General features: G+C 51.7%; 1 protein-coding gene across 1 annotated transcript in view; it reads right to left on the reverse strand.

Moving 5' to 3' along the window:
• Nucleotides 1–11,761, reverse strand: part of THSD4 (thrombospondin type 1 domain containing 4) — a 568,734-nt gene extending 556,973 nt beyond the window's left edge. The window contains exon 1 of the mRNA XM_044229667.1: nt 11,716–11,761. The gene's annotated coding sequence lies outside the window, so the exon portion shown is untranslated. The remainder of the gene's footprint in view (nt 1–11,715) is intronic.
• Nucleotides 11,762–14,841: the final 3,080 nt, after the last annotated feature.

A 14,841-nucleotide genomic window follows, 5' to 3' on the forward strand; every position in this document is an offset into this window, starting at 1 on the left:
CTCCTAAGGCACAGGAAGAAGCCAACCCCCAGCCAAAGCAATAACGAAAAGTCTCACCGGCCAAAGGATAGTGGCTGTCTCCTTTCACATCCCGCCAGACCCCAAGCCAGAAAGCACACGTGGGTATGCACCATTATCCTCAAAACAACACAAACATACGTCTACTCAAGACAGGTCTTCTGTCCAACACACACAGCAAAAGCATACTCGCAAGCCAAGAACTACAGCATCACGGTCACCTTCGGGGCTGGTGGTCTTCCATCTGGAGAGGATCCTGGCTTTCCTACCATTGGAATCCCTGAAACCAAGATACACCCAGGAGCTGCAGAACTCGGAGCAGCCAGCAGGCCAGGCACCCCCGGCTTCTGGCTGGAGAGCTGGGTCTGCACCCAGCTGGAGGCGCCTTTCCCAGACCCGGGGCCTCTCTGGTCTGGCCCCGGCTGGCCGGCTGGTGGTCTCAGCCCAGCACTGCTTATTCTTCTGCAAAGGAAAGCTGGTGACCCGGGAGGGGAAACTGCTTTCTAACAGCCTTTGTTTTCATTTCCATTTAAAAAGGTTAGTGACTTTACTGCATGTGGAAAGAAGCAAAGCCACAGTTTCAAAGAGGCTCAGCAGGTTTGGGGGCTGACCAAATACACAGAGCTTTTGGGCGGGGAGGAAAAGAAAGGGAAGCGAGGGAACAAAAGTTTAGTCCATGTTCACCATGTGCCAGACATACGCCTGGGTCCTCCTCCCATGCCTTCCCCTGGACTCTGCAGTAAAAATTCCAGCCAAAGTCAAGTTCCAAGGCCCCTACCACAGGTCATCACGCTGTTGAGGGACAGGCAGAATTGCCAGACTCTGCAACAGTATAGGATAATAAACAATTTCATGGGCTACAACTGGAAGCAGGGGATGGAATGACATAACAACATGAATAAAGTCATTGGATGCCCAATTTTTGAAATAATATGATTAAATATTTTTAACTCGTAAGAATAACTGCTTAAAGAATTACACACCATGTCGAAGTAGTTGCCCACCTTGGCATCAGCCAAGATGATAAATGCCCACCATGGTTTGAGAGAACTTGTGAATTAAGTTACATCCTCTTACAAGCACTCGAACTTCGGCGAGTGCTTTTGTTAACTACTGGGAGATTTTAACATTCACTCTTGTTATAACTGAAAACAATTCTCAGGCATAATAGTCATCTAGGCGAGGGGTCAACAAACCCCTGCCCAGGGAGCCAAACCTGACCCGCTGCCTGTTCTGAACTAGAAAAAAAATAGAGAAAATCAGAAAGATACTACTTAAGGACATAAAAATCATATGAAATTCAAACTGCAGCATCCACAAAACAAAACAAAACAAACCAAGAAGGTTTCCCTAGAACACAGCCTGGTCCACATCTTTAAGTCCTGTCTATCGTCCTCTCCTGCTCCAAAGGCAGAGGTGATTTCTTGCCACAAAGCCCCTCCAGCCTGCAAAGCGGAAACACTAACTCCCTGGCCCTTTACCAAAAAAGTGTGCCGGACCCTGATCGAGGCCCTCTGACAAACGGTGCTGCCAGATTAAAAACACACCGAGATGACGAGGAACCACCACCAGCAGCAGCTCTTCAGGGAGCTAAAGAGCCGTCACGGGATCCTCAGCAACTTATGAATGAGTCCACCGAGCCATGGTAGAGATAACGCTGACCCCCCACGAGGAAAGCAACTTTGGAGTAGAACGATACTTTCTGAGAAATGTATCGAGCACAGCCTCACACTCTGCTCTTTACGTTTATTTTATGGGAACAAAGTAAGTCAATTAGGAGAGATCTGCATCCTGGGAGGTCTTCAAGAAAGCCACCCTCCCATCAAACGCTAGAGCCTTCTATTTCCTTCCCCTCCGCCCACATGGTTTCCCTGTTAAGGCGAGGGACCCCCTCGGGTCTCTGAACTCCTGCCAGTCAGAATCTGATGTCCCTCTCCTGGCCCCCAGCCTTCCTCCTGCAAAATGTTTATCACACCCATCATCCTCTCCGCCTGCCCCCTCCGCTGTGAGTACCCCCGCCAAGGGCAGGAAGACCATCTGCTTTATCTTTAAAATGGTAAGTAAGGCACATTGGAAGCCCCTCACTTCAGTGGAGATGAATGAACACTGTCTCCTCTAACTCTGACCACGCCTGTGACTCCTGATCCATTTCACACACAAGGAAGCGGATGTTCAAGGAGGTTGAGCTGTCCCCAGCCACACGGGCTGTAAGTGGCAGGGTCAGGACTGGGATTCACACCGTTGACAACACAGGTTGAAGCTACCTGAGGCGCCTCGAGGCTAAGAAAGCACTGGAACCAGGAATAAGGGACTGCACAGTGCTGCCCAGACAGGACCCCCAGGGCAGAGAATAGGACATCAGAAGCTGCCAAGACCTTCTGCCCCCGCTCTGCGGAGAGGAAGCAGCCAGCCACCAAAGACCGTACACGGCTGTCATTCCATTTCCAGGTGAGCACCGGACGAACGCTGACATGACTCCCTGTGCGGAACTCGGGGAGTCCGCCCCTCACCGCGCCTCTTGCCCGGAGTGAGGTGCTGAGTTCCTCCAGTGCCCGCATGAGCGCAGAACGGAACCCAAGAGGGAAAGGGAAGGGAAGACAGAAAACAAGCCCCCCTCTTGTTTCTCAGCACCCCACCTTGACCTCCCAGGTGCATTTTCTCCGCAGCACCCCTGAGCAGCGCGGAACGCTGTGAGCGTGGCTCCGGCTTTGGACTTGGTCATTCCATGGCTGGGAACTGAATTCCCAAACAGAACATGAGACACGGAGGGCAAGGACATGACACGCCATACCAACAGGCTGAATAGCATTGGTAGCAGCGATTTTTTTGATTAGGGAAAAACTAGAGAACAACCCAGACTGTGAACTAAAATGATGGAAATCGTCATTTATGCCTAAAAATGGGAAGCCTGACTAGGTTAAGAGAAATGTTTACACAAAATCATAGTCTGTAAAAAAGACAGATGTGCGTGTCCTTCCAGGCAAATCAAGGAGAAAACAGAAGGGTGTAAGCAGTGAGTGTTCCTATGCAGACATGAGAGGGACCGAAAAAGTGACAGAGAAAGAGGAGGAAGGGAGGGATGCTTTGGTAAAGTTACATATAAAGTCAAGTTAAAAAAATTTTTCTTGTGGAATCATAAATTATACAGTGTTTCTGGAAGGCCAGTTGGCCCATAGGTATCAAATACCTTTGGAGTCTTTGTATAGTTTGTCCCTCAAAGAGCACTAATGCATTTACAGAAGTATCCCAAACATGCACGGAACAAGCAGTTTTATTTGTGAATGTTGAAACACTGAAAATAATCAACATGTCGCCAAAAAGAGGGTCATTTAAGCAAACAGTAACATTTCTAAAAATACTCTGCAGCCATTAAGAACACCATGTTTCAGAAGAATACTGAATATTTAGTATCTAGAGAAAAGGTTTATGATTTACTTGTGAAGTGAAAAAAGTAGTGAACCAAACAATATGTTCAGCATGACACCAATGTTATATATAAAACTCTGCACGCGCGCGTGTGTGTGTGTGTGTGTGCACAGAAAGAGAGACTACAAAGGCACACATTACAAAAAATAGTCATCACTGTTTGGGGAATTTTGGGTCATTTGTGTTTTTCTGTTATTTCCTAAGTTTTCTACAATAAATAGACCTTGTCTTTGTAACCCCTCAAAAATCAAGTCTGATACTGAGAAACTTAAACAGCAAATCAGCGGAGCCGCCATCAGCAGACCGTGTTTGCCACTACAGGCCACCTGGGTCCCAAGTGTCACAGCTGACCGTGCAGCTGCTAAGATGCCCATGCAGCGCCCACCCTAGAGAGACTCAGGCAAAGGTCACTCTCAAGCCGCCCCCCACCCCCGGCCGGCTTCTCCCAAGCACAGGTCCACTGCACCCCCACCACCTCGCCAGGACGTCTCCCGCAGACTCCACCGACCGCGTGAGCCAAGGGCAGCGCAGCAGGTATCTGGAGGACAGCAGCTGGCCGTCCCGGGCACAGCCAGCCAGCCAGGCCCGCACCTGCCCGCCCTCCACGCTCGCTCCACCTGCCCCGACGCTTCCGGTTCTGTCACACCTGCCAGCAGGAAAACCTGCGAGCCCCTGTGTGCTGCATCTGTTCGGAGGCCGATACTCCATTCCCTCTCTAAGCAAAATTGCCTTATATTTTACCTTAAGACTGGGTTACGTGGTGATAAAAAGGAATGAGGGACTCATCCGTACTTCAGGAGGGATGAAGACATTAATCTCAGTGAAAGAAGATGTTGTTAGGACTCCATTTATCTGAAATGTCCAGAAGCTAGAGAGAGAGAAAGGAGATGAGTGGTTTCCAGGGGCTGGGGAGGAGGGAGGGTGCGGAGTGACTTCTAATGGGCACGGGGTTACTTTTGAAGGTGATGAAAATATTCTGGGATTACATAATGGGTGATGACTGCACAACTCCGTGAATAAACTAAAAACTACTGAATTGCACACTTTAAAATGGTGAATTTGGGGACGCCTGGGTGGCTCGGTTGTTAAGTGTCTGCCTTCGGCTCAGGTCATGATCCCAGGGTCCTGGGATTGAGCCCCTCATTTCCTGCTCCACGAGAAGCCTGCTTCCCCCTCTCCCTCTCCCTCTGCTTGTGTTCTCTCTCTCACTGTCTCTCTCTCTCTGTCAAATAAATAAATTTTAAAATCTTTTAAAAAATAATAAAATAAAATGTGAATTTTATGGTAAGTGAATTACATCTCAACTTTTAAAGAATCATAAGTGGGTCATAATTAGACTTTTAAGGAGTTACCATTCTACTTTCCAGTGGGTTCCAATTAGACTGAGGCACTAACTGGCCCACTGGAATCAGATGCCTAGAAAGTCAAGCATCACTCTGACATCTACTTGCTGTGTGGGCAGACTCAAGTTCCTTAACCTCTCTGTGCCTCACTTTTCTAGACTGTAGAACAGGAATAACAATGTCTAGCTCACAAGAACTATTGAAAGAATGCAATAAATTAATGCAGGTAAGTCCCAGACCCTGATACAGAGCTCTGTAAACAGCAGCTCCTTCTCCTGAGCAGCCCAGAAGATCCCTTGTACTTCAAGCAAAATGAAACCCTCCGCCTTGACCGAAACATCACTAGAGTCAAGCAGACCCTGGGTACTTGCCTGTTTTGACAAACACACTAAATAGAGCCAGAGGCCAGGATGTCAGTGAACACCATGTAAAGATATCCAAAGCTTGAAGACATAGCTCCACACCAAAGGCTCGCCTTATAACCAGCAGTAAAGCCCCTCTACCACCCGAAGTCCAAAGGGCCTCCTGTCTACTGCTGGCTGTGACCCTCCTCCCAACCATTAGGTAAGTGCTACTATTATTAGCCTCAATCAAGGATGAGGCAATGGGAGCTCAGAGAAACCAGAACAGGGGACAGAGCTGTGACTTGCGTCCGGATCAGCCTGGCTCCACTGTTGCTAATTCGGCTTGTAAGGCAGCTGCCCTCTCTACCCTCAGCCTCTTTGCTTGGGGCTGTCAGGTCATAGCACGGCGGGCCACAGGCAGAGCTGGCCGGCAGTGGGCATGCGGCAAGAGGACGAGGCAGGCGTCTCTGGCCATCCACTGCGACCGGATGCCAAGCATGGAGGCAGGGGGCGAGGGGCACGGCAGTGTCATCCAAAGGGCAGCCGGAGGCTAGGAGCCAGCAGCAGAGGGAGAGTAGAGGGGGGCCAGAATTCAAGGCACGTGAGGGTCAGGGGTCAAACAAGCGAGATCAATCAGAGAGAGCGTCGTCAGCTCCCCCACAGCAAGACTTGGAGATCCGGAGGAGATGCTCTCATGCCCTTCCCAGAGAAGCCATGGTCTCTGGGCTCAACCCGAGAAGCCCGGGGAACACGATGGCACTCCCACGGGCCTAAGGCTGCTGTGAGCACGTTACACGCCCATGCATCTTACCCGGATCTGTGCTCTTATCACCTTCTTTTCACAGACCGGGAAACGACAGCACACAAGGAAACTGTCCAGGAAGCCACAGCTTGGCGGAGGCCGAGGCGGAGCCCAGGGAGCTGGGTCCCCGGGGCTCCCAACCTCAGCATCCCTGCGCTGCCGCCCCACCCAGGAGAAGGTGGACCCCGCTACTGGAGATGTGGACCAGCCAGAGCCACACGCCCTCCTCTCTGCCTTAAAATGCCACGTGGTCAGAGGCACTGCCTTTCGGGAGGAAAAGTCTGTTCGGCAACTACCAATTTGTAGTTTGCTGATAGGATCGGAAGGTTTCCAAGAAGGAATCAGGTAGAGCCGTCTCCCAGCTGTCCGTGTATCCATGTTCAAAAGAAAGTAATCTCTCTTGATTGAGCCTCCAAGAAAAATGGTTAAGTCCGAGGCGTGGCTTGTCACCCCGTACCGCCCCCTCAACGCCTGGTAGTCACGTGGCTGCATCCAGGCCATAAATCAAAGGCCATGCTCCTCTTTCATCAGATGCCTGTAGATAATTCCCTCGTGATTTCCCTGCTGGGGCTCAGAGGGCCACGGCCCAAAGGGTTAACATCTCATTTCCTCTGTCTTTCAAGCCTTAATCCCCATCCTGATCTGGGTGCATTCCAAGCCCACCTGGAGCAGGTCAAGACGTGCCCCAACCCATGGCTGGCCCTTCATTTCCCCTGGCAGGAGATTAGATGGGGTGCCCATTAATCACTCATTACTTGGGTCCTCACTCCTGGCCAGCCCTCAGGCAGCCCGCCAGCTGGCAGGGAGGGTGGGGCGGACCCGCCTGCTGCCCAGCCCAGGCCCCGAGCTGCCCAGGGTCACCTTCCCGCATCGAAGGCCCGGCTCTCCGGCTCTCCGGCTCTCCGGCTCTCCGGCTCTCCGGCTCTCCGGCTCTCTGGCTCTCCGTGCTCTGGACCACACCCGAGGGGAGAGGGGCCGCAGGAGAATACCGCGGAGCATCACTGAAGGGACCCGCTTCTGCGGGGCTCACCAGAGGGGACAGAGATGGGCACAGTCCACTCCGTGGGAAGGTGAGGTAGAAAGAGAGGAGATGAGCAGAAAGAGGCCACTCTCCCAGGACAGCTAACCAGCAACAGAGAACACGCTGCCCGTCTGTTTCTGAGGTTCTCCCTTGGGGGATCTCAAGGGAACTGGGGAAGGGAGTGGAGTGGGGAGAGGATACTGAATGGATAATTCATTACTACTACTACTGCTACTACTACTACTACTACTGCTGCTACTGCTACCATTATTATGCGGCACAGGTGTTGATCTCCCATATTTGGACAATTATTCAGACACAAACCCCCTGGACTTGAGGAGCTGAGATTATATTTAGCGCACATACTGAGAGCTGCCTGCCTGTCAGACCCTGACTGGGTACACAGAAGCAGAGAAAAACAGGGTGAGAACAGGCACCGAGCTCCTACTCCATGCTGGGCCTCTCCCTAATGCTCAGGGGGCCTACGCACCAGTCCCCGTACCAGACCGCAGATGGCTTTTGGCCATCCCTGTCACACGCACCAGAAACTGTGACTTAAGGGCTTATAGAATAAAGGGGATGTGTTGGTGACCAGACCCCACTCTGGCAAGGGAGGTGAGACTTACCAGGCCAGGGAAGTGAGGGGCTAGCATGTCATGTTTGGTCTTATGGGGGGGGGTGGTCCCAGCTCATTTTTTAACCTCAGAAAACCTGGGGCTTTCGAACCAACCTACCTGATCTTGCTCCCTGAGCCTTGCCCAGGCCAAGAAATATATCCACAAGGAGCCTGGTGGGGGTGGGCTTGCGTACCTCTGCAGAGAGGGGATGGGGCATGTTATAGGACTGAATCAAGAGGTTCACTTTGACTAAAACAGGGCTCTCTGTCTCCACCTGGCTGGGGCCATGATGCACCATTGCTCACTCCTTAGAGTCAAGGTCAAAACCTCTATTAAAAAGGTCACCTAGGTCACCCTGTGACCTAGGATAAAGTGATTTATCAGCTCACCACCTTTCACCAGAACCTCCCTGTGAAGGCAGTCTAAGGCAGTGGTCCTCAAATCAAGCGTGTAGAACAATCAGTTGAGGCAGTCTTTAAACAATGCCAACTCCCAGGCCGGCCTCCACCCCGGAATCTGGTGTCTTCACAGCCAATGCGAATTCGGATTCCGATGTCCCACAGACAACCCCTTCAGGAACAGTGAGACAGTGGAAAGAGCACCTGACGGAGAGCCGGGTTCTAAGACTGAGGTTCAAAACCTGAGCTGTTGACCTAAGGCAAGTAAGCTGGAGTTTTCTTCCTTGTAAAATGCGGATTATACCGTCTCCCTCACAGGTTGCTGGGAGGATTAAGGCATCGGACAGAGCACACCCCAGTGCTCACAAAACGTGACCTGAATGAGTTCATTGGGCCAGCGAGGTTCCAGAAACCAGAGAAGTCAGTTCTGAAGGCCTGGAGAGAGAAAAAAAAGGACAACACAGGCCCAGAAGTGAGGAAGGGGTCCCAGCGTCAGCTCACAGGTCCCTCAGAGTGGGAGGGAAGTGGGGGGTCCAAAAGAGGGCACGAGTCCACGAAGTCTCCTCCAGCCAGAGAGCCCCCCCCCCTTGCTGGCACCTGCCGGTGTCACACTCTAACTTCTGGCCTAACATGGCTCATCACTGTTTTCACAGACAAGAGTCAGTAATACGGCCCCCTCACATCTAAGCAGATGTAGATAACTATCACAGTTCTGCACGCACAGAAAAGGAGAGATGGTGGGGGGAGGGAAGAGAAGAAGAGACAGGAAGGAAGCTGGGAAGGAAGCGTCAACACAGTCATGCTGTCAGGCCAGCAAGAGCTGGCCGTGGGCTGGCACCGGCTACGCAGCCTGGAGAGGCTCAGGAAGGAGCAGCCCAGGGGCCACTCTGGAGAAACTTCAGGGGCCTGGGAGATGGACGTGTCCAGGCTGTGTAAGTAGTAAATGCAAAGGAGGCGGGGAAGGACTTCAGCTGGGTTCAGGGAAGACTGAGACAGGTGTGTGCAAGAGAGGCTGGGGTGTACTTTCTGGCAGAACCGAAATTCTGAGCTGCCGTTAGAGTGCACACAAGACCATCATAAAGACACCGGGGACATCAGAAGAGGTGGGCAGCTCTTGAATCAGCTCTCTCCAGCCCTTCAAAACTGACTTCTCTAGTGAATTAAGATAGTTCCCACTGCCCAGATGAAGACTGATCCTTGGCCTTGGCTACCATGTCTATACCAGCACATTCATGTCGCTAGGTCTTTGCTCAAGCTCTTCCTCTGTCTGCTATGCCTTCTCTCCTTCCAGCCTTTCCTGTCTCCTTGAACTCCTCTTCATGCTGCAAAGCCCAGCTGTAATTGTCCTAGCTCCTCCCATGCAGGAAAAGACTCTCCCTCATTGGTATCCCCAAGGTTCTTCATTGTTTTGTGGTTACTTTTTTTTTTTTTTTTTTTTTTTTAACATCCTTTCCTCTCCTGGGTGGTTATTTATCATCTCTTAGGCTGTCAACAGATCCAGGGCATGGATATTGTCCTGTTCTGAGTTTAAGCCTTAGCACATGGTACCAGTTCCTGGAACACAGCAGATGCTCAAAAAAATCAGCTGGACAAGAATTAAATAGAAGTGAATCCTGGGGAGCCATTGTGATTTCTTGAGAGGAATGATGTGGCAAAATCAGAATTTTAGGAATATTAATCTGTCAGCATGAAAGAAGATGGATTGAAATGAGAAAAGTGACTCGTGGCTGGGAGTCAAGAGGGGAGATTATTACTGTAACGTGGACATGGTTTATGGAGGGAGCAGAGGGGAGGGAGACAGGAAAATGATCCCCTGTGATATCACAGAAGAATGTGGAAGGAACTTGGTAACGAACGCGCTATAAACGTGGGGGACGGGATGGGGGCATTGAGGGCACTCAAACACTCAGACTGCCAGCCAATTAGGAGGCAAATGGTACTATGCAGGGAAATGCCGGATGAGAAAGGGATGGGGAGTTCTTGCCCCACCACTCTTTAGAATAATTGGCTGCAATAACAATAAGCATTTCCAGGCAACAAAACAAAACAAACAAACAACCCCCCACCCCGAAAAAACTCTCAGTTAAAACATCCAGGCCTGATCTTATTCCCAAACTCCGGACTGTATTTAATTTTACTCATTTTTTCCCTAGCAGCCAGTTAGAAAGATTTCTTCAGGGTAGGAGATAGTGACAGGGAGATAAAAACCAATCCGAGTGCCCTCTGGGAGTTGGGCGGGGCAGGGGGGGTCAGGTGAGCTCATCTGACCAGCCCTCCTCTGGAGAGGTGAGCCAGGTGCCTCATTCTGTAGGGCCTCCAGGATTCTGATCACCCGAACCCACTTCCCAGGCCAGGACCTCTGGGAAATCCCTGCTCCAGCATTGCAGAGGGTTACAGGAAAGTCCCAGGACTCCCATCTGCTTCCTCGCATTAATTCCAGGACTAGGATTTTGTTTTCTAAGGAATTCAACTATGATGCCAACAAAAATCTGTAGGAATTGAGTAGTACCGTATTTAAATTGCGTATTTAAAATGTTTGCTTCCTTGCATATTGAGACCCAGGAAGATCTATTAAGTCCTTTATCAATGAAGCAAAGATAGACTCAGGTAATGCAGGTTTTAAGAGCTGTGTGATCTTTGAAAAATTTTTAGACTGTTACTGTGCCTTGGTGCCTCCAGCTTCTAGGAAAGCCAGACAAGATGACTCCTTGGACCTCTCTCGGGTCTCCCTCCAGGTCTCCTAGTCCCAATTCCAGCAGGCATCCACAATCATTTCAGCTACCCAGGTCCACGGGGGCACAGAGGAGACTTGAAGAGACGCAAGCATGCACATTTAATAAGCAGCAGGGGAGGCTGGGGTGGGGGGGCGGGAGGCTGGGTGTGGACTGCTTGGGAAACACCAGACCCACAATTTCCAGACGCTAAGTGGGCCTGAGAACGCCCTGAAATCCCCTTCTCAAGTTAGGGCTGATGGTTATTTCAAAGGAAAAAAAAAAAAAGAAAAAGAAAATACGAACTTCCAAATCTCTGCAGCCCCGGGAGCTATTTCTGAAACAGCCAGTTCTATAAGCGCGCCAAGGACCGCAGGTACTTGGGCTGCACTTGAGGAAGTGTCCGGAGTTGGCGGAAACAACCCATCCACTCCGGCTCCCAGAGGCGCTGGGCTGCAGCGGCTTAGCTCAGACACACACAAGGATTTGAGGCTTTCTAGAAAGCGGCGTGGCCGAGGCCCCGGGCCGGGGCTCCTTGCGCGCCAACCGAGACCGACCAGCTCTCCGGCCCGCGGCAGAACGGAGGCGAGGCTCGGTCGGGGCGCACCGGCTGGGTGTGCACTCGCCGGTCCCCTCGGCCCCGGCCCAGGGAACGCAGGGCCCCGACTACGGAACGGCCCAAGTTGGCTGTCCCTAGAGTTTCAGAGGTGGAGGGTGGAAGGGTGAGTGCTGGCGCCGGGACCAGTAAATCCCCAAGGAAAGGAAGGAAGCGAAGCGAAGCGAAAGGAATGGAAGCGAAGGGGAGGAGACGCGGCACAGCCGTCGGCACGGACCTAGCGCGCGCTGGCTCCCCAAGCCCGGCGTGGGCGCAGCCCCGCGGCGCCCCGGACACACCCACTGCGCCCCACCGCCCGCGCCTTCGAGTCCTGTGGTCCCAAAGCCGGCCCGAGAGGAGGGCAGCGGCCCGGCCGGGTCGGGGCTGCGCGGACGGGGCGCAGGGGACGCGGAGCGCGCGGCGCGGGCGGCTCTGCTCACCTGGCGGTCAGCGTCCCGGATCGGCCGGCGGCCGCCTCGCCTCGCCCCCGCGTGCTTCCCGGCGCCCGGCAGCCCGGAGCACGCCGCATGGACGGCCGCCGCCGCCGCCCCGCGCCCGCCCTGTACGGGCTCCCGCTGCGCCCCGCTTCGGCGTCGGGCTGAGCGGGCGGCCAGAGGCTCGGGTGCGCGCGGAAAGCTGTGGCTCGGAGTTTGCGATCGGGAGAACCGGGATCCGCGCTCCTTCGGTCCCTCCTCCCTCCCCCACTCGCGGCCTCCCGCTGTCATCTGGAGCCGCTCCTGTCGCCCCCTCGCGGCCGCCTCGGGAAGGACCGGCCCCCACTCCACCCCCGCGACCCCCGAGGGGCCCCTTGCAAACAGGAGCGGGACTGAGCCCTGGGTACCGGGACAACGGACATCATCCCATAAAGAGGAGGGCGGTCTAGACAGGAGGGTGGCGAGAGCGGAGTGAAGCATGGTCCGGATCGACCAGGACCCGCTAGGGGAGAGGAAAAAGGCCTGAGACTCTCAGAAGGTAAAAGAGGGGCAGATAGTCGAAGGCCTTGAATTACAGGTTCATCTTATCCTGGTTTGTGGGAGCCCCTGAATGACTGAGGTCCAAGAGGGGCAGGCGCATCCTTGTGGTCGGAACAGTCATTCTGACTGCAACAGGACAGGGCTGAGGCTGAAGCAGGCAGCTTCAGCCTGTAAACCAGAGCAGGCAAGAAGGCAGGACTGGAAGGATGGGGGAGGGAGGAGCCCTCACTCGCCCTCAAGTACAAAGTAAGACTCACTGGGCTCCCAAAGGCAGTGGAAAAGGACCAGAGCACTCACGTTCTCCAGGGCCATGAGGTAGATGTAAAACACAGTCCACAGAGATTCAGCATTGTTTCCTGTCTTATGCAAGTTACCATGGCGGGAAGGAAAAAGCCTGCGGCAAACCACCACCACCAACACCACCATCACCATCGTCAAACTTTGGTCTGTATATCCAAACCCTTCCTCTTACTAATTGGGCAGTATTATCCCAGTGAGGGCAAGAGTAAAGCTGGTTAAAGGCAGGAAGAGGGCTGGAGCTCCGCTTCTTGGTTCCTAACGCAGTGCTCTATTCCTTACATTCAAACCAGTGATTACAGCTGGTGAGGTAGAAGGTAGTGAAAATGTGCCCCCTCTCTCAGGAGGGGTGGGATGACCTCAGACATTTGAAGAGGCTGTCCAGCTATAGGCAGTCTCCCTCGGAACAAGTCACCCTGCTTGTTGATCCTGCCTTTAAAAACTTCTGCTAGTGCAGGTACCCAGTGGGACCTTGAAGGTGGCTGCAGAGGGCAAGCTCCCTGCCCCAGAGCCAGTCTCAGTGGGGATGGGTGTGCTGTGTGGCAGCAGAAAGGGCAGCAATGGGGCAGGGAGCCCCAGGAAAAAAAAATTAACAAAGAGAAAGTGGCAACCCAAGAGATCAGACTGGAGAAAGAGAACCAACTCTGAGCATCTGCTACCGGCCAGGAGCCTGGGCAGAGCCAGTTCTGACTGATCCACACTGGTTCCAATGGGAGGAAATAACTCCACACATGATCAAACCCATTTTGACTGGAGGCACCTGGTGTTCTTTTTATTTAAAGCCCCAGCGACTTCCTGGAATTAAATTAATCTGGGGGTCACAGGTCCCATAGGTCCAGATTAAGGGGATCTGACAGCTCTAGTAAATTCTGACCAGTTTAAAATCATTTAAAATGATAGAACATTTATACAACATTGGAATGTACTGGAATTATGGGTTGGGACCATACCGCCCCATTAGTAAAAGTGAAATGTACTTAGTGTCACTGAATTGTACACCTAAACATGGCGGAAAGGGTCATTTTTATGCACTGCATATTTTACCGCAATTTAAACAAAGAAAACAAAACTGATCAAATTTGCTCAAATTGGTTGATTCATTAATTCATTTAGAAGATGTATACTGAGGGCTACAGATGAGATGAAGGAATGTTCCAGTCCAAAAGAAGCTTGGAGTGGGCTGGGAAAGGTGTTGTACAGTCAAGAAATCATACCAGCAGGTGGTGTCATTGGGAGATAGACAGCAGGAGCTGAAGACTTGAGGAAGGGGAGCAGAAGTCTAGGACGTTCTATTTGAGCTGAGCCATCAAGCACGAGGGGAGTTCTTCAGGCAGGACCTGTTATGAACAGGCCGTAAGAGCAAGGATATGGATTTTGTAAAAACAAGCTTTAGATGTATGGACAAATTGCAAGAACAGTACAAGGAATTCCCTCGTATCTTCCTCTTCCTTTAACATCAACATCTTGCAAAACCAAATGCGTTCTCGTTGACCAGACTTGAGCCAGCTGACCTAGGCTGCTGCTTCAGAGCCCGTTCCGGTCCACTTCAGACATGGTTAGATTGTAGTGACCGTATTTTGCTTACCTGTCACAAAATGTTCTCTTTATTTATTTCTTATGGACATTTTTAAATTAATTAATTAATTAATTAGAGAAAGGTAGAGAGAGCACACTCGAGTTGGGGGAGGGGCAGAAGGAAAGAATCCTCAAGCAGACTCTACCTGCACTGAGCATTGAACCCAACGTGGGGCTCCATCCCAGGACCCTGATCTTGACCTGAGCCTAAATCAAGAGTCCAACACTTAACTGAGCCACCCAGGCACCCCGAATGTTCTCTTTATTTAAAGTCAAGGCTATACTGTGAAATCCAATCTCATTTTAAACAAAGAAATATTTACATTATATATAGGCACCAATGGATATTAATTATGCTAAAAGAGAAGTTTCTCATCTTTCAGTCCTACTGTATTTCTACTTTTATCTGAGTGTGTTTGTATGCATAAATCAGACTGACAGGATTTGGTCCTTCCCTATGAGATAAGCTACTAACCCTTACCCACAGAGGGCAAAGAAAAGTAGGTGTCTCAGGTTAGATGGGGTCATCTAGGGCTCCTGGGTGGCTCAGTGGGTTAAAGCCTCTGCCTTCGGCTCAGGTCATGATCCCAGGGTCCTGGGATCGAGCCCCGCGTCGGGCTCTCTGCTCAGTGGGGAGCCTGCTTCCTCCTCTCTCTCTGCCTCTCTGCCTACTTGTGATCTCTGTCTGTCAAATAAATAAAATCTTAAAAAAAAAAGGGG

This window comes from Neovison vison, chromosome 13 (genome assembly GCF_020171115.1).
Source record: "Neovison vison isolate M4711 chromosome 13, ASM_NN_V1, whole genome shotgun sequence".
Classification (NCBI taxonomy): domain Eukaryota; kingdom Metazoa; phylum Chordata; class Mammalia; order Carnivora; family Mustelidae; genus Neogale; species Neogale vison.